This window comes from Balearica regulorum, chromosome 4, assembly GCF_011004875.1.
Source record: "Balearica regulorum gibbericeps isolate bBalReg1 chromosome 4, bBalReg1.pri, whole genome shotgun sequence".
Taxonomy (NCBI): domain Eukaryota; kingdom Metazoa; phylum Chordata; class Aves; order Gruiformes; family Gruidae; genus Balearica; species Balearica regulorum.
This window is the reverse complement of record NC_046187.1, coordinates 31,005,015-31,025,871: the sequence shown is the minus strand read 5'-3', so window position 1 is coordinate 31,025,871 and position 20,857 is coordinate 31,005,015. Positions and strand designations below refer to the sequence as shown.

General features: G+C 37.0%; 1 protein-coding gene across 3 annotated transcripts in view; it reads left to right on the top strand.

The window, feature by feature from the left end:
• Positions 1-20,857, top strand: part of GRID2 (glutamate ionotropic receptor delta type subunit 2) — a 742,195-nt gene that overhangs the window by 125,463 nt on the left and 595,875 nt on the right. The window lies entirely within an intron of this gene.

Here is a 20,857-nt window from a genome sequence, read left to right as displayed (position 1 = left end):
GTCAGTGTTGTTGGCTATCAGCCATAATATTAAATGCAGTACCCATGCAGGGTTGCATTCTCGATCCATTCGTGGACCTACTGAGTGACAAAAGCATTCAAGAGACGTAGCACTGAGAAGAAATACTTTCTCAGACTATTAGAAGTCATGGCAATGCTCAGGTGAGTTATTTCTGGTTTATGACTGACAGCTGCTGCTTCTTTTTTTTTTTTTTTTTTTTTAAAATATGACAAAAGACCAAAATTCTGACATTGGCTTGCTAGTGAAGTGAATGGTAAGAGTATTTCTAAGGAGAAGGCTATTCGTGATCTGGATAACCCAACCATAGCCATTCTTAAAGCGTTTTTATATGTTATGGTGAGTATTTGCACATTCATCTAGGTTGTAGGGTGAGAGAAAATATATCCTCGTGACATTTTAAACTGAATTCTATAAACCTTTTATTATAAGGTTTTTCTATAAACCCCTTCTTTTTATTAATATACAGTAGAAGAGCTAATTATATCTGAGTGAATCCTGCAGTTTTCCCCTCCTAGGGTTTGCACACGTTCTGCAATGCAGAAAAGGACATTAGCTGAGTTTTATGCTGGTTATTTTGTGTTTGGCAGGTAGCAGGTGTTTGCTTTACTCTTGTCTGAATTATATTTTAATGGGAAAGACACATGCCGCAACAGCACAGTTAACTGGAAAATAAAGGCCTTTTTACTTCATTAATAAAGTGTGTGAGACAAAACTGAACTACTGTGAATTTTTTCATGCTGTAATCTGTTGGCAAACCTCTTCTTTGTCAGTGGGTAGACTGACCTGAAATGCTGTGGGTTGGTTAATATTCAAATGAGAAATGCAGGTCATCTCGCTGCACTTTTCTTTCTTTTTGAGGGTTATTTTATTCTTTCAAAGAGAAGATGAAATCCTATATTGTTAGATATCATAAATGGGCTACACAGTTTATTTTCAGTGAATGAAGATAACTTGCTATTTCAGTAACATTCTGCAGGAGAAGGTACCTGTAAGTTTTGTGTGGTTAAAGAACAGCAAAATCGGATTGTGTATTATGTTCAGTTTATTATACAGAACCAAAATAAGCAACTGAATTCAAAGGACAGATCTTTAGCTACTCTTGCCTCTTTATGATAATAAAAAATTGCCACCAGGGCTTCATAGATTATGTCAAGTCCCTCAAAATTTGACCATGATCAGCCCTGAATAATTGACATCAATTTGTGTGTTTCATTTTTATTTGGATTAAAATAAACCATCAACAATATATCCCAGGTGATCACACAAGTTATTATTTAAGATCCTTCAGTATACAGATATCTAGATAGCTCAACAGTAGCCTAATTATGTCTGAAAATATTTTAATTTTTTATACTATCAAAGCAGCAATGAAGGATTATATAATCTGGTAAAATTACCTTCTCTGAAGCTTGTGAAAAATCACATTCTACTATGTGGCAAAGCTCGTCTTGTCTCTGACATAAATTATGCAGTTTGCTGGTCTCATGAAAGTAGCAACATGGAAGCATTCACCATTTTTCTGTATTGGGGCCAGCTAAGGTTGCATGTCTGATTACTTGTGCTCTGTTTGGGGTTTTCTGGGGTTTTGTTTGGGGTTTTTGGTTTTGGGGTGGATTTTTTTGTTTGTTTGTTTGGGGGTTTTTTTGTTGTTTGTTTTTTTTTTTTTTTTTTTTTTTAATTTATTCCCCTTTTAACCTCACTGTTACATTAATTTACAATGTTATTCTTTGTGCCTTTATAACGGTGTTTATAAGTACTAGTGAAAAGTAACACTTAAAGGGATCTTGGCAATTCCAAATTTTGTCATTTTCAGAAAGATCAATTTCACAGTGATTTAGGAAATTTCATCTGATTCTGGGTCACCCTGCCAATTTTGTTGTGTTCATGTAAATGCAATTTCATGTGTTTTATCTCCCTTGCTGTGTTGTTTAAGGTAGTAATATACCAATGAAAATGAAAGCTGACTTCCTGACTCTAAAAAGAGGTGTGACAATTACTGTATAAGGAACTATGTGTTGTTCATAAAGTTAATATAAGGAATAAAAAAATACCCGATTATTTTTTCCCCATCAGTATTTTTAGATACAGTTAATATAATGTGTTTGTAACATGGATAAAATGGCATTCCTGTCTTCAAATGAACATCAACCTTTTTTAACTGAAGAAAATCCATTCGATACAGTGTGTTTGTAAATGAGTAACTGTGACTAAAGGTTAATACATCTTCAAACTGTAGTAATGTTCCTTGGACTGGTCATCTGAAAAGAGAACTGTTGGTCCCTTTGTCTGGAAACATGATCCTTTATTTCTTGAGCTAGAAGGCAAGCCTGGTAATTTAGACTATGCACTTTCAGAATTGTAAAACATCTTTGGGATTTACTAAATAGAGAATGGTGTGCTGTGTCGGTTGAAGTTGTACTTGTTCACCTTAATGCAGAAGCCTTGCAAGTCTCAGTCTGATTCTGTTCTGTACAAAGGGAAAATAGTTTTGCAGCGAGGGCAGAAAGATATTTCTAATCCAGAGCAATTCAGTCTGAGTCATCTGCGGCTTGGTAAACTGCAGTGGGCATCAGGCTGGCTTTCATTTAAAGTAAAGAGGAAAAAAAAATCAGAGTTAGTATTTTCTACAGAAAGTAGACAATTGCAAGACGTTTCAATTTTTATAAGAAACTGATGGTTATGAAAACCACATAGAAGCCAGGCAGGGTTCCAACAGAAACCTTCCTATTGGAGCAGAGGTACCATCAGAAACTTGCCTAGTTTCTTGCCAATCCTTTTTCTGCATGCTTGGCAACTGGCTTGAACGATTGCAGAGTTTATTCTTTGTCACCATACAAATCTAATCCTGGCCAACCTCCTTCACCTATATATTCCTCTAATCTATAAGCCCTTTTCTGGAAGTAGTGTGTGTCTGCTTTTCATTGTCTTGACCCCCTCATTCTTCTGAGCGGAGAAATCTTGCCTTCAGTTCCTTGAAGCCCCTCCATGCCATACTGATGCAGAGCACAAATCTTGCAATCATGAGGCTCAGTGTTTGTTGGACAAGAAAAAAGTTCCCCAAAGGTGCCAGAGCTCTTTACTCTTTATGTTCAGTAACATTTTTACCCAAGGTCTTCCCATCTGAAAACCTACCAGTTTGTTTCAGATGTTCTGCGTTTCCTCTGTAAGACAAAGTCAATTTTTAAGAAGTGCATGAGGTGGTCTTAGTACTGCTACACCTACTCTGGACAATGATGCAAAAAGGATAAAAACAAAACTCCAAAAGAATCCTGGACTGTGGAGGTGTTCCCCAGAATCTGCCTTTGAAGACTGGACTTAGGGGAATCAAAGCAGCAGTGAGTTACCTCTGCTGTGGAACAGAAATACATCTCTTGCAGCTACTCAGTCTTGGCTGGAGACAGAGTTAAGGTGAATGAAAGCAAGAGAGTGAAAAATGAGCCTAAATCAAATGAGAGAGATTAAATTTCTGTAATTCAGTCCTTACTGGAAGATAGCTGTGTAGAAGAAGAAAGTTTCTAAAAAGTATACTCTGCAAAAAATCTTTCACACTAGAATTACTTATGTTGATCTTAACTTTCTTGAGTGTGCCAGCACAGTGGAGCCTTTGACAAAGAAACTGTTTAGCATGCAGTATTGATTCAATGGTTGGAGGTGCTGAGTACCCAGAATCTCACACAGAAAAGGTGAATGGAGCACATCTCAAATGCCTTCTAAAAACACTGCTTGCATACAAGCGTATGCCTCACTTTAGAAATCAGAGAAATGCTGATTTTACCAAGACCATTACATGAAGCTAAGTACGTGTTATCCTTTCTTATTAGGAAATAAAATGCTGAGTTTATATTCACACCTGTCAGACGTGGGGCAGAGCAAGGGAAGTGTTTCAGGTTCCAAGTACGAGGGATTTCAGAGCACAGTGACAAAAGTGTTTGCAGATGAAGGCGTTTTATAAGGAAAAATTCAGAGAGTGTCCAAACAGTATGGTGCAGTGCTTCAGAGATTATTTGGTATCTAAATGAGGTAATTTCAGTACTAGAAGCCTTACACCTGTTTTAATATTTCATTTTGGTTAATCTGGCTAAGGAAGTGTATAGTCCGAGTTAGTACCTGTACTGAGCCTATAGGCTTGACTGACTTGCAGTTAATTTCCATCTGTGTTAGTACATTATCAGTAGAGGAGAAGACTTTAGGTTCTTGATTACAAAGGTTAATATTACTAGGCTTTCACTGAAGTTGTCAGCTATTGAGTTAGGAATCTAAAAACTCATCTTCAAAGGCAAGTTCGCTTGTGTAAGGTTAATGGTACCTGGGTTTTATATATATATATATATATCTGTGCGTGTATGTGACTTTTCCAACAAATTCATCTGTTCCCAAATGAGTGGAGGTGAAATTCATGCAATGCAGGGTGTCCAAACTGATGACATAAATTCTATTAGAGCAGCATACCCCCAAGAGGAAAGAAAGAATTTTTAATTTCTTCTGAATTTTTAATCTCTTCTGTCTGCTGGAGGGCGAGTTGGGAGGCAGTAAAGATCTGTCCTGTTGTTACTTTGATTTCATAGACAGCAGAGAATGAAAGTTTTCATAAACTCAGGCTGAAAAACTCCCACTTGGAATCAATGTTTATAAAGCAGTGCCAGAATGTTGCCTCTTGGTAACCAGAAATAATAGTGAGCACTAACCTTTAATGGATTAAGAAAAGTCACCGAGTATGCTTCTGATGACAGCAACAGAATATTGTCTGGAGTCTGAAAGCTTTTCAGAAGGTTATGAAATTGTGCCTGATGGGTAGGCTTCAGCGGTAGCTAAGCGCTTTGGGCAATTTTGTCATCAGCTGTTTGCTGTGTGCTGTTCTTTCCCATGTTAACTTCATTAATGTCTGACACATCGAGGAGAATTACATTGACCGATCTGCAGTAACAGTCTGATTCAATGCCCATTGAAGCTAATGGATGTCTTTACACAGGCATAAGTTGATTTTTAGATTCCAGATGCTCTTCATTGCATATTGTAATTAGCACCATTGTTCTCAGAAAAGAGAAATGACATCTCTGAAATTGGAAACGGCATATCTGCAAAATGACAGAAATTTTTGCTGTTGCACTGGGACTGATTGATTTCAGTCTTAATGTAGTATTTCTATCTAAATTAAATAAAACAGGACTAAGTCTAATGATGTAAAATGTTATTTTGAAGTCCTTCTAGAATAAAAAAAAATGTATACTCCACATTACTAAGTCTTTATGTAAAAATCTTTGAAACTTATTTCATTATTAATACCTAATATTGGAATCATTGAACTAACCTGTACATCAGATTAGCAATGCTGCAGAATGTCCTCACAGTAATTATTACAGGTAAAAATCTTCTCCTGATAAAATGGCAAGTATGCAATCACTAGAAGTTCATACATGGGGCAAGTCTAGCCTAGTCCACTTCTAAAAAAGAAAACTGATAAATATGCTAAAGCTTTTCTGATTTTAGCTATTGGATGATAACAGCAAGCAAATGCTCTAGTGAGGAATCCAGGCTAAGGTTTCCTGAATTCTCACTTTGATAGTTTCATTTGCATTCCCTTAGAATAGGAACATTTACTGATTTTTCTTTGAGTTGCTAGACAAATTTGAGGTCAAAACAAATTCAGCCTTAGCGCTCCAATGGTGATGGATGATACTTAGCCCAAACCATTGTAGTATCAAAAGATTGCAGAGTTCTTCATGTACTTATTTTCATACAATTTCTGTGAGATTGGATAGTGACTATTATCAGAAGCCTTTGGAAAAATGTTATTTTTCCGTTCAAAAAATAGGGCCAAAATATAAATGATGACCTGTTCTGCTCTTGTTTCCATTTGCAAGCAGCCAATGATAATTTAATTATGTTGATGTAAATCTGATGTAGGATTCTGAATTGAGTTGATTTATAAAAATAGAGATTTTTCTCAACACTTGCACTCCTTTCTAGTAACCTCCCTTTACTACTAATTTGTGTTCAAGTTGCAAGGAAGTGGATGTAGGAGTGCAGCAATTAGGGTTTGTCATGGAAAATAAATAGATATGCAACTCTAAGGTAATACTACAGCTGGAAACCAGGGAAACTGAAGTCACAATTTCTTTTAAATAGATTTTTTTTGAAGAAGTCACTCTAAATGTGTAACTGAGAGTAAAAGTTTGGGATGGAAAGTAGAAATCATATAGAAGTGATTAGACTTATTTTGTTGCCTTTTTCTATTTCATTTTTAAGCATTGTAGTTATATCCTAAAGGCAGACTAGGTTTTATAGGTATGATTGAAAAACATGTTCCTCAGAGAAAACGCAAGGGAATGCAAAAGCTTACTGGAAGTTAGGTATAGATGAGAGAGAGTGTGGTAAATGGAGCAGAGAAAAAAATTGGAGCTAAGGCTGAAAAGGAAAGAGAGGAGGTGAGAAGAGAGAGTGCAAAAAAGGATCCAGGCATTAGTGAACACAACACTGAAAACCAAGATTAAAGAAGAAATTAATGAGACTCTTTAAGAGGATCCACGCTTGGTTGTCATAGGCTGAGGTCACATAACAAGTTTCTTTCAGAGATGTTTCCCACAGGATGCAAATGGTTTTATTTGGTAATCAATCCTATTACCCAGTTAGCAAGTTAAATTTGAATCATGTAGGTATGAAAAATTGCCAAGGGCAATTTGTTCTTTTGTTTCCAAACTCTGTGGATGGTGCATCCCAGAAATTTCAGGAAATTTTGCTCAATAATCACTTAAAAATACGAAGAGTTTTTGTTGGTTGGTTGGTGGTTTTTTTTTTTAATCATTTGCAGTGGGTCATGATTGCAATGTCCAGTCTTTTAATACCACTCAAAGCATTTGTCAAAGAACTCAACCTTAGCAAGCTATTTCGTTTTTCCCTATTTCTTCATAAATTTGTAGGGTTTGAAGTAAGATGGGACTACTCGATGATCTAGCAAATCTTTCATACTTCAGTGGTGTCATCAGAAGCAACATAAAGTTGGGAAGCAGTAGTAAAGTTTAAAAATCTCTCGATGTGTAACCTGCTGATCAGGGGTAGCCTGTTAAAAGTCCTGTAACCTTAAGTGAACATTTCCTTCCCTCCTTGTTCCTGGGAAGAACTATGCTATTTATTCAACATCTGGATGTCACTTTTAGGATATCTTGCAGCTTAGAAAGTATTCTTCTTTTTTGCAGGTGCCCAAACTTTTCTGAAACAGATTGATAGGCCTCTGTTCTTTTTGATCTCACTCTCCCCAACATAATTTATTTCTTGTTTGATTCCCTGTCATTGCAATAACCTAGGGGTGCTTAGAAGCCTGTCTTCCTTCCTGAAGCTTGAGGGTTAAAAAGAGTAATGTGATGCAGTCTGTGTGATTGATAAAGAATAGATATTGCAGTCTTTCCTGTTTTGTCTGGCAGGGTGACTTTCTGCCATCCATCGCTTTGACAGCCTCTCCCTGTAGGTTGTAATTTCAGCCTGACTTCAAACGTGTGTAGGCCAGAACCCTGGCAACTTATCTTTTTATCATCTTTTGATTTCATTCATAGTGGCTGCGGTATAAGCATCTCTTTAGGCAGTTCCTTTACTTGGCCACAGGGAAGGCAAGAGATGGCATTCCCTATGCCAAAAAACGTGTTGCTTTCCCTAAGGGGAAACCTGAAAGGAGCCAGTTTGCAGTGTGGATACATTTTGTTGTTGTTCTTTAAGCTCAAGGCTAGTTACCAGTTTAATCTGTTTTCAAAATGAAACAAAACCAAAGCTGCCTTCTGGCTTGTCATTGACTTTTAAGGTCTTGCAAGTCACTGTCCTTGATCCAGAAGTTCTGAGCTTGAATCTCTGTTAGCCCTCATGCTTTTTTGAGGGAGGGTTCACCCACCTGTTTGTTTACCAGTAGAAAAAAGATCTGAATAAGGTCCATACCAGTGTTTTTTCAGGAAATGTGTCCATCTGTGACACTGCAGGTAAAATATTTTCCTAGAGGATAATACCATTTATTTTTCTTGTTTTTACCTCATCATTTATAAATATCTCTATACGATAAACCAGTTTTCATTAACATTTACTGTTTCATTTAATTTTTAACACTTTATTTTGGCTTAAAGAATTATTTCTTTACATGGATGTAAAAAAAATGTAGAAAAGCTGCAATTCGTGATTAAATGTGGTAGAATAGGAATTGTCTCAAATACCTGTAGTGCATTCAGACTTAGCGCACATTTGAATCCCAACTTGCATGTTCTGTGTTGAGGTTTCTAACTCAACGTGAGCTCTTTGTTCCCACAAACACAGTGCTGGTTTGACTGTTATTGATCAAACATCTGTTCGGGCTGCCTATCTTTAAATAGAGCATGATTGACTTTGGAAGACTGCTCCCTTTGGAAACTAGTCATTGGAAAGCAGTAATAATAGATGCACACCTATGTGTATACATGTATATAAGTGTGTATGGCAGCACACATGCATGCATGGGATACATGTGTGTCCCCCAATCAACACCTTGTTTTGAAACTCTCTCATCCTTGTAGTGACGAGGGAACGCAGTGAATTTCCCCAAGAGATTTGTTTAGTTTCAAAAGGGGAAAACTACTTCCTGCTTTCCAAGGGGTTATTTTTGGAATCCTTTAAAAAAAATTAAAAAAATTAAACGTGCATATGTTTCTTTAAAAGAGTGGCTCCAGCAGATGCAGCATGGTTCCCAGCGTATTCTTGAATCCAACGGGATGAGTATAAGTTGCCAACAACAGCAACAAAAGATAGGAGCGGGGGGGGGGGAGCCAGAGGGAGAAACAGAAAATGCGTTGACAGTGGATCTGACCGACACAGCCCAAAACAATAGGATGCATGTTTAGCATGACTGGCTCCATTCATTCTCCTGTCAGCACTTGGTGTGCTCGCCTCTCAAAGGCAGCAAAGCTGCAGGAAGTGTCTCTTCCTCACAAGGAATATAGAGAAATTTCCTTGACACTGTGTTCTTGAGCTTCAAATGGATGGTCCTGGTGGGGTTTTGATTAGCGAGCAGCTTTAAAAGGTCTGGTAGCTTAATAGTAATGATGTTTAATAATAATATGCATGCATGAAAAAGGCCTGTTATATAAATCAGCCTAGTGAATGCTGACTGGGTAAACTTTTCTGTTGTGCTACACAGCACAGTATTTGAGCCTGCTGAAATTGTAGGAAAAACATTGTCTGCACCCTATGAATGCTGTTTTTCTGGTTCAGATTACCTCAACTACATTAAGTCCTTGGGTGGCACATGATCAGCTACTCTTCAAGAATGTGTTTACCTCGCAGCTGACGTGGCAGCCTGTACCACATTTTCCTTTAAGTACAACTTCAGGCCACTATTTAATCACCTGCCAAGCCCTTTAATTTGGCAAGAGAGATGCTTGAAAATGACATGTAAAAAGTGAACCTCCAATTACTCTATATTTGCAGTACTTCAGCACAGTACTTAACTTGCACAATAGCATTCTGTTGCAAAACAACCGTGGCCACTTCAGGTTGCCTGGATAATGCCTCCAACCCCACTGCAAATCGATTGGAAGTAATGCAGAGCTAGAAACTCTTTTTTAGTAACTTGCTTGCCATTTGTGCCTCTTTTTTTCAATCTGCAGCTTCCAGAGCTGCTTTGTTCACACTGACTCCTGTTTATAAGATTTGCAATTAAAAAAGCCAATATATTCAATATATTCCAATATATATATAAACATATATAAAAATATATATTCGAATATATTCTATTCATTTATGGTGTAACTTAAACTGCTGGACATATGAGGATTCCTGAGGAAGGGTTTCGGTCTGTATCTTCTGGTGATTTGTTGCTCCCTGGCGCAAGAGCTAAGCTCTTAGCATTGGTTTCCCATGGTTGATAAAAACCTTTGTCTGTTTAATTTCCATGCCCTACCAGCATTGAGTCTCCAGTGCTTGGTGAGAATCTGTTTTTGAGTGGTTTTGTTTTAAAGATGATGATATGTGCTCGATCCATGCGGAGGTATCAAGCAGTCCTGCATGCGTTGATAATCTATTGAAGAATGTGGCCCAAGTGTCAAGCTCTTTCTGAAACCCACAGAGTTTTTCAGGTTTCTCATGAAATGTGTCATAAATAATCTTTCTGAAAATTAGTTCTAGTTTCTCAAAGAAGCATTTGATTATATCCCTACCAAGACTGTTTCAGCACATGAACAGCATAAGTAGGTGAAAGGCGGGTTAGTCTCTCAGCGGTGATTATCAGATTGCTTTCCTGCTTGCTCTTTAAAAAACCTCTTTTACAGCCTCTCTTTTTATTGAAATGTTAATAATTATTTTTTAAAAATACACAGATACTATTTCTAATTAACTGAGGGTTACCTGGTACTTCTGTGCTTTGCAGTAGAACCACCACACACTCACTGAAACTTGTTTCTGCACTTCTTTACTTTCAGAACATGATACCAAGGTTTTGATACAGTTGACAAAAACTGAATATAGCATTCAATAGTGAAAAGACTGCAAAAAGCAGCCCAGGAGATACTGGAAGATATTTTCAAAAGCAGATTTTATTACTTAAATGAGAGTAGAATTAAAGATTGCAATTGATTTTTCAAATGTTTTTGGAAGAACAGGCTAAAAAAATAAAGATACTGCTAATGAGAGGTGTATGGATAACTGTTTACTGCCAGATTCTTAGAAAAACTCATTATGGGAGTTTATTAGAAACTATTTTCCCTTTTGCATTTAAGAAGTGATTATGGCTGTTTAATCACTCTTAATCATTATTTAATGATCTTATTGTACATAAATTTCCCTATCTCAATATGAATTCAGGTATTATTTTTATTCCTGGAGTTCTTTCTAACTCTTCTGTATATTTCTGAGAATAAAGTAACCTAACATAAAAAGAACAAGTGCAAAAAAGGCAGGTAATATGCAAATCTATATTTGTAGTACGATAAACAGTCATATGGAAGAGGAAGTTGGAAGATTTTATTTATGGAAATTTAGATGAAAATTATAGGGGTTTATAATAACTCTGTAGCATAAGTGTTTACTTAAAGGAAGCAGAACTGAACCCATAAGGTTTTTTTGTTGTTTTGGTGTCATGTGTCATCTGTCCCCCATCCGTCCCGTCCCCCCCCCCCCCCCCCCCCCCATTTGCTGCTTTTTCACTTTTGGGTCCTTATTCTTTGGGGTTATAACCATTTCTGAAAAATGAAGCTTGAGATGTAGACTCATATAATGGACTATATATGTTAATGCTGAAGAATTGTAGTGGAATAGCTAGTCTCTGTTAGCTTTGTTGTTCTTATACATTCTAGGATAGAGCTTATAAATCCCAATAGGCGTTTATCTGACCAATTTTTATTATACTTTTAGAAGGCTCTGCCTTCACTTTGAAAATATGATGTGCCATTTCTCTTTGAGGAAACATGTTCTTTTTGCTTCTTCACTCTCAGAGAGTGTGTATGCATGAGTATGCATAGATGATTATTCTATATGGTGTTCCCCTTCTGTGAGCTTGTACATGCGTTTTCATTTTTTAATCAAAGTTTCCATTAATTTCATATTGCTGGCAGGCTTATTGCAGACTGTAAATATAACAATGTGACCTTTTAGAGTAATGTTTTTATTAATATACCCTGCATAGATAGGAAAAAGAACTTCCCTGCTGCTTACATGAAAGAAGTATTGAGGGATTTTCTAAAATAATTGGAGAAGCAAAATGTGGTAAGTCATTCATCTTCAAGCCCGAGTAGCAGTTTTCTTCCCAATTTTCTCAACATACGTATTCAGACACTGAGAAATAGGATAAGCAGAAATAGAGACTAAAAGATTCTGAGGATCAGTAATTATTCTAAAGCCAGTTTATATGAGGTGGAATACCAGCTTTATGTATTCAACAGGGAAAAAAGTTACCCAGGCATCAATCTTTTATCATCTACTGGGGCTTAATCAGAAACACTTGTGGTCCGCATGTGTGTATTGTGGTTATGTTTGTTCTGAGATGACTAAAGAGGAAACCTGAAACTTCAGCCAGAATACATATTGGTTTCTGTAAATGTAGCTGATGACAAAGGTGTGCTTTCAAACTTGGCTCTTTCCTGAGTTGTGAGAAGCAGAGAAGTATAGTACTTCTATAAATACTTTGGGATCTACAGCTTTGAATCTTCTACAGGAGTCAGATGTGTGAACTTCATTACCTGTGAAATACAGTGGAGTGTGTGGGGGTCCTGCAATTTCCTCTTGTATCAAAGACCTCGTAAAAAGCACTCAAGATCTCTGTTCATTTTTTTTTCTGTCTCAGGAGTTTAAACTATGTCCCATGAAAAAGTCCCAGCCACCATCACAGTGTCCTGGTACTCTGCAGCAGAAGACATATTTTCAGCACTAGTGAAGATGTTCTAGCTGTCCAGAAAATAATTGCAAGTTTATTGATGAAAGTGAAGGATGGATGGGAAGAGAATCGTGGGAAGGTTCTGTAGGGTAATGCCTCATCTGGCAGGGCTCTGCATTCTTGTCCTTTTTTCAGTACTTGATGTAAATTTTACATTACGCTCCAGGGAGTCTTCTTTTGGCATTCTGTTTCTAAGACCAAAGAGGAAAATAATGTTATCTGTACGTGGAAAACAAAGCGGGGGGGGAGAGAAAAATGGAAATGCTTATATATGAATGGTGCATAACATGCTTTGTGAGGCTTATTTTTCTTTAACCTGTAAAAGAAACCATCAGGAGATGTTTCACTGGAATGACAAGAGGCTGGAAAGTAATACTGCAACAAAATCTTCTACAATCCGAGAATCAGGAAAATACTTTTTTGCTTGCCCTGTCAATCCAATGAATAATAATCTTTTTCTGTAGAGTTTTAAATATTTTTGAATTTTGATTATTTAATTTTTTTTTTTTTACAAGAGGAAGTAAGTTGAATTTTGCTCATGACACTGTGGATTGCAACCTTTAATTTGATTTTAGAGCTGCATATCTGAGTACAGACTTGCATTGCATTGTACCTGGAACACAGGATATGGAAGAAGAGATCTGGATGTGAATACTTACTGTAGTTTCATTTCTTCAGTAAATATTCCTCTTCATTAAGGGCCAGTTTATTATACATACTCTGTTATGCAGTGTGTACATAGCTCTCAAATCCTGGGCAGTATAATTTTCCTCTTCCTCACCAGTTTTATCTTACAGTAAACTTTACTTTGTTAACAGCAAATGATTGTACAGTGATGATTTAGCATGGGAAATCATGACTTCAGTAAAGAAATACGCACTTTTAAAAATGAGGGATTTGGAATCATGCCTGCAGCTGTGATCTAATTCCTAGAAATGCCTTTTCTGTTACTATTACATAGGATATTTAGATGTCATCTTTTTTTCTTTGGAAACAGGCTTTATTGGGTTTGTGCGGCAAGGTTTTGTTAGCAGGGGGGCTACAGGGGAGGCTTTTGTGAGAAAGCTGCTTGAAGCTTCCCACATGTCCAACAGAGCCAATTCCAGCCGGCTCCAAGACAGACCCACTGCTGGCCAAGGCCGACACCATCAGCAACGGTGGCAGTGCCTCTGGGATAGCATAGTTAAGGAGGGAAAAACCCCAAGCACCAGGAACAGTTGCAGCCAGAGAGAGAAGCAAGAATATGTGAGAGAAACAACCCTGCAGACACCAAGGTCAGTGCAGAAGGAGGGGCAGGAGGTGCTCCAGGTACCAGAGCAGAGATTCCCCTGCAGTGTCTGGAGAAGACCATGGTGAGGCAGGCTGTCCCCCTGCAGCCCATGGAGATTGATGGCAGAGCAGAGATTCCACCTGCAGCCCATGGTGGACCCCATGCTGGAGCAGGTGGATGCACGTGAAAGAGGCTGTGACCCCATGGGAAGCCCGTGCTGGAGCAGGCTCCTGGCAAGACCTGTGGACAGAGGAGCCCACACCGGAGCAGGTTTGCTGGCAGGAATTGTGACCCTGTGGGGGACTCATGCTGAAGCAGTTTGTGAAGGACTGTCTCCCATGAGAGGGACCCCAGGCTGGAGCAGGGGAAGTGTGTGAGGAGTCCTCCCCCTGAGCAGGAAGGAGTGGCAGAGACAATGTGTGATGAACTGACGACAGCCCCCATTCCCCATCCCCCTGAGCCTCTGAGGGGGGAGGAGGTAGACAAAACTGGGAGTGAAGTTTAGCCTGGGAAGAAGGGAGGGGTGGGGAGAAGGTGTTTTAATGCTTAGAGTGTATTTCTCGTTACCGTACTCTGATTGGTAATAAATTAATTTTCCCCAAGTCATTTTACCTGTGAAGGTAATTGCTTGTGTCAACCCACAAGCCTTTCATTATATTTTCTCTCCCCTGTCCAGCTGAGGCAGAGGAGTGACAGAGCAGCTTTGGTGGACACCTGGGGTCCAGCCAGGATCAACCCACCTCACCAGCTAATAAGAGAAATATATTTAAAAAACAAACAGTAAAATATCTTCTAAGAAATCAGTTATGTTTGGAATCAGTCTGCTGGGGAATCCCTGTAGCAGTGCTTAAGTTCGCAGGGTTTTTGCTAACCTCTGGTAAGGAAATTAAGTACCAGGAGTTATGGGTGCAGGAAACATTTATATTAGGTAGAATTCTGGCATAGTGTTGCGGAGTCATTTGGGAAATTAATTAAACATTCTCCTAGATAAAGTGTGCCACTATATACTCAAGGTATTCTATATTAGTTGGTAATAATACAGTAATAATTAATTAATAATGATGCAGTAATAACTAAAGTGATGCAGTAATAATTAAGTGATGCAGTAATAACGAGATTCAAAACCTGTAGACAAATTTTAAAGCTTTATGTCTAGTCATGTGACAGGTCTGCAGGCAGAGTCAGTTGGACCTACGTTTACTCATCTTTGCCCAAACCACCAAAGGACTTGATTAAGGCAGAAGTAGCCAGAAAATGGAGCTGAATGTGTCCACTGGAGAATTTAAGTACAGAGGAGGGCAGAATTTGGATTCTAGGGTGAAGGTAACCTGTGTCCTTCTGCTTTGTAAAATAATTTCTCAGTTTCCTTTAGTGTTCATATTTCCTATGTACAGTGATTACTGGGATTGTTTTCTCAAAATTGCAGAAATGGTTTATAAGAATTGTCTTTTCTTAAAATAGTGAGCTGGGAGAATTGCTAATACTAAAACTAACTACAGGAAGAATAGTATGAAGGTTATGCTTCCCGCATGGGTTTTCTTGTGCATTCATCACTTGGGTACTTATCACATGTGACAGAAAATAAAATGGACAATTTTTACAGGTACTGTTCTGCTGACTCAAAGAAAACAAAACCTTGATCCATTCCCAGGATGTTGGTAACAGGAACTATTTTAGGTTATATTAGGGTGTTTTTTTTTCTAAAAAGATAATCTATTTTTTATGATATTGGGAGTTTTGCTTGTTCTTTATAACTTTTGTAAATTAATAAGAAAATGTTCTCAAAATTATATTCTGGCTACAATCAGCTGCTGCCAAAGTGCTTCTTTCTCACTTTGGCTCCTCACAAGCTTGAATTGATGAACAGAGATCATGCAATAACAACAATTTCTATTCCTCTGCAAGTATCACTTCTGGAATTTTTTTAAATTAATTTTTTGGTTTCTATATTGTATGTTTAAATTTGAATATGGTTAATGACTCAATATTTTTTCTTGCTTTTCCTGTACAATTTTAATTTTTATTTTCTTTAGCTAATTTCCAACTTGAGGGTTTGTGTTGGTTTTTTTTGTTTTTTGGGGTTTTTTTTCCAATTTCAGTAAGATGTTAAAATTTAAAAAAAAAACTTTGACTGGATATCAAGTCTCTTTAAGTTAGAACAATTGTCAAGATATTACATACACAAGATTTTTGTCAACTTCAGTTTACAGCCACTTCATTTAAAACCAAACAACTCTCCCCCCAAAAAACCCAAAACAAAACAACCCCCCCCCAAAAAAAGACAAAAAAAAGGAAAACAAACCAAAACTAAAACCCACAGCCTCCCCTCCTAAACCTCTCCAAACAAAGAAACCAAATAAACCCCTTTTCCTATAAAATTTTCAGATAAGGGAGGATCTATAATAATAGCATACTTACTGTTATTTTAATATCAGTGTTCCAAGATTATATGTGTTATGTGATAGAAATAAAGACAGATATTTTGAATAATCAGTTTTTTATTAGATTCTTCCAATTTTGACAGGCAACTAATTACTGAGTATCTGAGCAAGTCACTGTACATCTGCTTAATATTCCTTAATCTCAAAAATGGAATATAAGTATTCACTTTCATGTAGCTTTTTATAAGTGGTTCTTGACAGAAGATAACTTAAAGCAAATGTGTGGTTCTAGGTTTCATGAAAAAAAAAAATCAAAGGTCAGGCTAGTTTCTCAAAAATATTTGTGAACTTGGGGTGATTTGAGTTTATAGCAACTGTGGACCTGGAGGTTGTAATTATGATTCATTTATTTCTTCTGCAGCTTTTTTAAAAATGTTAGAGCAATAGGTTCTCAGCCTCAGGTTTGTAGGTAGCCTATTGTATAGCTCTTCATAGGAAGTCTTCTACAAATGTGGGAAAGAGGAAGGGAATATTGGATTGAAAGAGGTCTCTGACCCATTCACTGTGTATGGAAATAGCTTAGCTGCTGCCTCACTCTTCTGAAAGTACAAAAATAAGAGAAGAATCAGCTGTTCTTCATTCCTCATGTGGTTTCTTTCTTAAAATCAGAAATTATGACTTGATTTAAAAAAAAATTTTTACAGACATATATTGTACCCCGGAAACTACTCTTTAGCAGAACTTGACTACATTTAATTGACTTGCAGTGAGGCTTTGGGAAATGTAAATTCACAGGCATTTCATATGACAGCATTACAATTTTCAAAGAGCTTTATATTGCTGAAGAACTGTAGAGTTATTAAAAACAAAGCATGAAGTCAAATTGCAGCAGAGAATTGAAAGAACTTAAAGCAGACCTTTCTGGTCATATTTGGTGTCTCATGTAGAATGACATTAAGCTTTCCTTATTCTTCATTACTTCTTTTGCCCTTTCCAAAATAGAAGCATCATTACCAGAAATTATTGGGTGAAATTTTTGAAATAAAAAGTCTAACTCAGCTTATCTGTGAGTTATATTCTGAGAGCCTAATTTTTTTTAATACATGTGTAAATTATGAGTTCTGAAAGTAGAAATTATTCTCTCTAACACGAGTAAGAACTACAAAGATGATATGGCACTATCTTCTATAAAAAATGGCAAGGAATTTAAGTATTCAACATTCATGATCATGAAGTCACTTTGAGCCAATAGCCCTGATAATTTGAGAACAAATTTTAGAGCAGTGTGGGTTGTCCTTTTACCAAAATGATAAAATACAAATTTTACAATTAAGAGGAGTTACACTAGTTCAGCAAAATCTGTATTGAGAATAAGAAATTTATTAGTAGAAACAGGGTCATTTGTACCCTTTTTGGAAAGTGGCTCTTTCTTAGGGCATTTTCGTATGTATTTTTTGTGTTGAAATTGGAAACTGATTGCTTCTGGATTTGCTACCCTCTGTGTGACATAAGAGTGAGAGAGGTTACATATGTTAATTTTCAACTGGAATGTAAATTGCACTCTACAGGACAGTCCTGCCTTGGCAAGAAAATGGGCTAGATAACTACAAGACTAATTTGTTTAGTTTCTCCCATTACCATTCAAAAAGTGTGTTTGTATGTAGATGTGCTAAATGCCTCTCCTGCAGCAGAATGAAAACCTGCTCTAAAGAATAGAAAAGAAAAGCTGTTTAAGAAAAGGATTAATTTCAGAGTCATCCTTTGCATTTTTAGACAGGCACATAAAACAGTTTTTCACTGCTGCTTTCCTCTTTGTTGTTATTTAATTCTTGACTGTGGCATTCATAATACTGCACGTGGGATCAGATAGATTTTTCAAAGCAATATATTTAACATATATCTGTTTGTACTTCTTTATAATACCCAGAGAAGGTGTGGATGCCCCATCATTGGAAGTGTTCAAAGCCAGATTGGATGGGGCAACCTTGATGCAGTGAGAGATGTCCCTGCCTGTGGCAGGGGGGTTGAACTAGATGATCTTTAACAGCCCCTTCCAACCAAAACCATTCTACGATACGCTGGCTCAGAACCTCTCTGTCTTATTTTTTACAGAGAATAGAGGGCTGTTTTTATCTACTGTGGTGCCCAAGAAATAACTTCTTATTCCTGTACTAGCCTCCCAATGGCAAGCTTTAGTGTCAACACCTGTATTTCAGTGTTGTAACCCAGGCTGCTCTAATGCATGAAATTATTAAACTATTTGGAGCAAAAGGCTTGTGCAAATTTTAAAGTGAAATAGGAAGGAAAAAGCAGAAAAATACCCTCCAGAAAAATCTCACACAGTAATCTTTGCACTTTTATGTCTATGCGTGTGTGTATGTAGGCATATGTTTGTGTATTAACATTGTCTTTAGCACATTGGTAATCTCATTCTCCACAAAGATCAGCTGCAGGTGGAGTAAGGTGCTGCAGCTACTCCATGTCATAAAGAAATAGTTTGGCAGCAGTCTTCCCTCCATCTCTACCTAGCAGCCTGCATAATTTGATTAATTAAAGCATTAGTTTGTCTTTCAAAAATTGCAAAGCAGAAATGCACACAGAGGCAGAGCAACGAGTATGAGACTGAAAGAGAGTAAGCAGTGACAAATGCTTAACAACAATTTAGGAGTTTTTTGCAATGCAGTCATCCTTGTTGACATTGCTTTGTGAGGTGTTCTTGCATTCACAAACAGGGGCTAATAAAAATTTTGGAATATTATATCGAATCAGTATTTGTTCTGGTTCTAAAACTACATGTAAGCAAGCTCTGAATGTAGATTGTAAGGTTTCTTTTAAATATTTTTTCAAGAATGCAGATACTATTCAGCAAATTTATGATCATCACACTAACTTTCTGTATGGGTTATTAATAATGTGGCAATAATATCTACCAAACCAGATGCTTTTCACAGCTAGACCCCAACTTGATAGTTATGGATATGATAGAAAACATGAAAAGCTTCTCATTATTATCAGCTCATTTGTTGCATAATGAATGTGAAGATATTATCACTGTAGTTAATCACCACATCAAGTTTATAGCGGAACAGTGCACAGAAGATATCTTAATTCTTATCCTGTGAAAGGTACATTGTGTATAAAATGTATTGTTTATATGATGATAATATTGTGCCCTGCTGCATCTACAGCAGTAGATAGCAGCCTCCAGCGTCACAACAGGCATTTGTGCAGTATTTTTCAGTTGTGGCTCTGCAATTTGTGCAATCAATTAGTTGGTTATAAAAAATGCAAGATGTATGTTGATTGTTATTCCTTTGATATAGTAGTTTTTACACTCATTTTCTATTGAAGGATCACTTAAGTTAATGAGAATGTAGAGCAATTGAGAAGAGACTTTATTATTTACCAGGAGATTTTCTAGAATCACCTTTTTAAGATGTGTTTGATTATATGTTGCATAGGAATAAAAAATGCACCTGAACAAATGCCTTTTTAGTAGGATCTCAGTGTTTTGTCTTCCTCTCCTTCTGCCCTCCTCCTCTTTGTACTCTCCAGCCAACAATAACCCTTCACAAAAAGGGACTGGCAAAACCCAACTGATTTCTTAATGAGATTAATGAGACTCAGTAGACAATTCTGACAAACAGTACCATTTGTTGTATTAAATATAAGTGGAAAATGGTGGTTTAGAATTTGAGAACAATTAGAAATGTGTCTGTTAGGATGAGCTTAAATAAATCAATGGTGATTGGAAAGTGTTCATGCTTGTGCATACTGCCCAACAGACTGTTAATAAGGAGGATAAGATCTTAGAGTCTCTTCTTTCCAAATGTGAACATAATTCCTGATGACACTGATGTGTATCCACAATGTTGCAATAGAATTAAACAGGGGGAAAAAAAAAATCCAATATGCATACTAGTACTGCAGACTGTGAGAGCAGTAATTGTCAAAATTTCCTAAGAGCTCCACAGATCTCCAGCACCTGTTGTGGCCAGATGAGTTGACCCCAGACTACCTCTAAGCATATTAAAATTAAATTTTGTAAAGGCAACACAAAGACAATTGATTCCATACCTTCAGGCTTGTGTTTCAGCTTTCCTAGAAATTCTGTATTGCTTTATAATTAATAGATTTGACATAAAATACCTGAAGCATTGGCTCTTACTGTATGTAAATCTGTTCAGAAAAGCTCATAAAAAGCTGAGTCTATTTTCTTTGTCAACCTGTCAAGCCACCTTAATACTTCCAAAACTGGGTAGTATACTCTAGAGATAATAAAAAGAAGAAGAAGAAGAAACGTGTAATACAGTGGAATACCCTCCTGTAGTCCCTGCTGTAGTCAAATTATTGAAAACAAATAACAGACTTTAGAAACAAGCAGAGCTGTATTGGTTGTTTTACTGTGAGATTGGGACATTAAAAAGCAACTGTGCTTCAGCAGAAGAGTGGAGAGACTTTTCTGTGATTAGATGACAACTGCACTTTTCGGTTTTCATTGTACTTGAAACAGACTTTGCCTCTAGCAGTTTGCCAGATTGAAAAATCTGTAATATTCCTTATTCACCTGTTTGTTTCAAATATTTAAAGTTAGAAAACAAAAAGGAATAAAGAGAAGGAATTGCTGTACCATTTACATGATGTTCCAGACATATAGCTGTACTAGGAATAGGGGGTTAATCACCTAAAATAGAAACAGAAATGAACTGTGTAATTTTTATGGTGTAGGTCCCCGAGTGAGCAGAGGCACCTTCTGCAGTGGGTAAAGTTGTGCCATACAAAGTTGGCAGTGCTGTATTAAGCTCAGCAAAG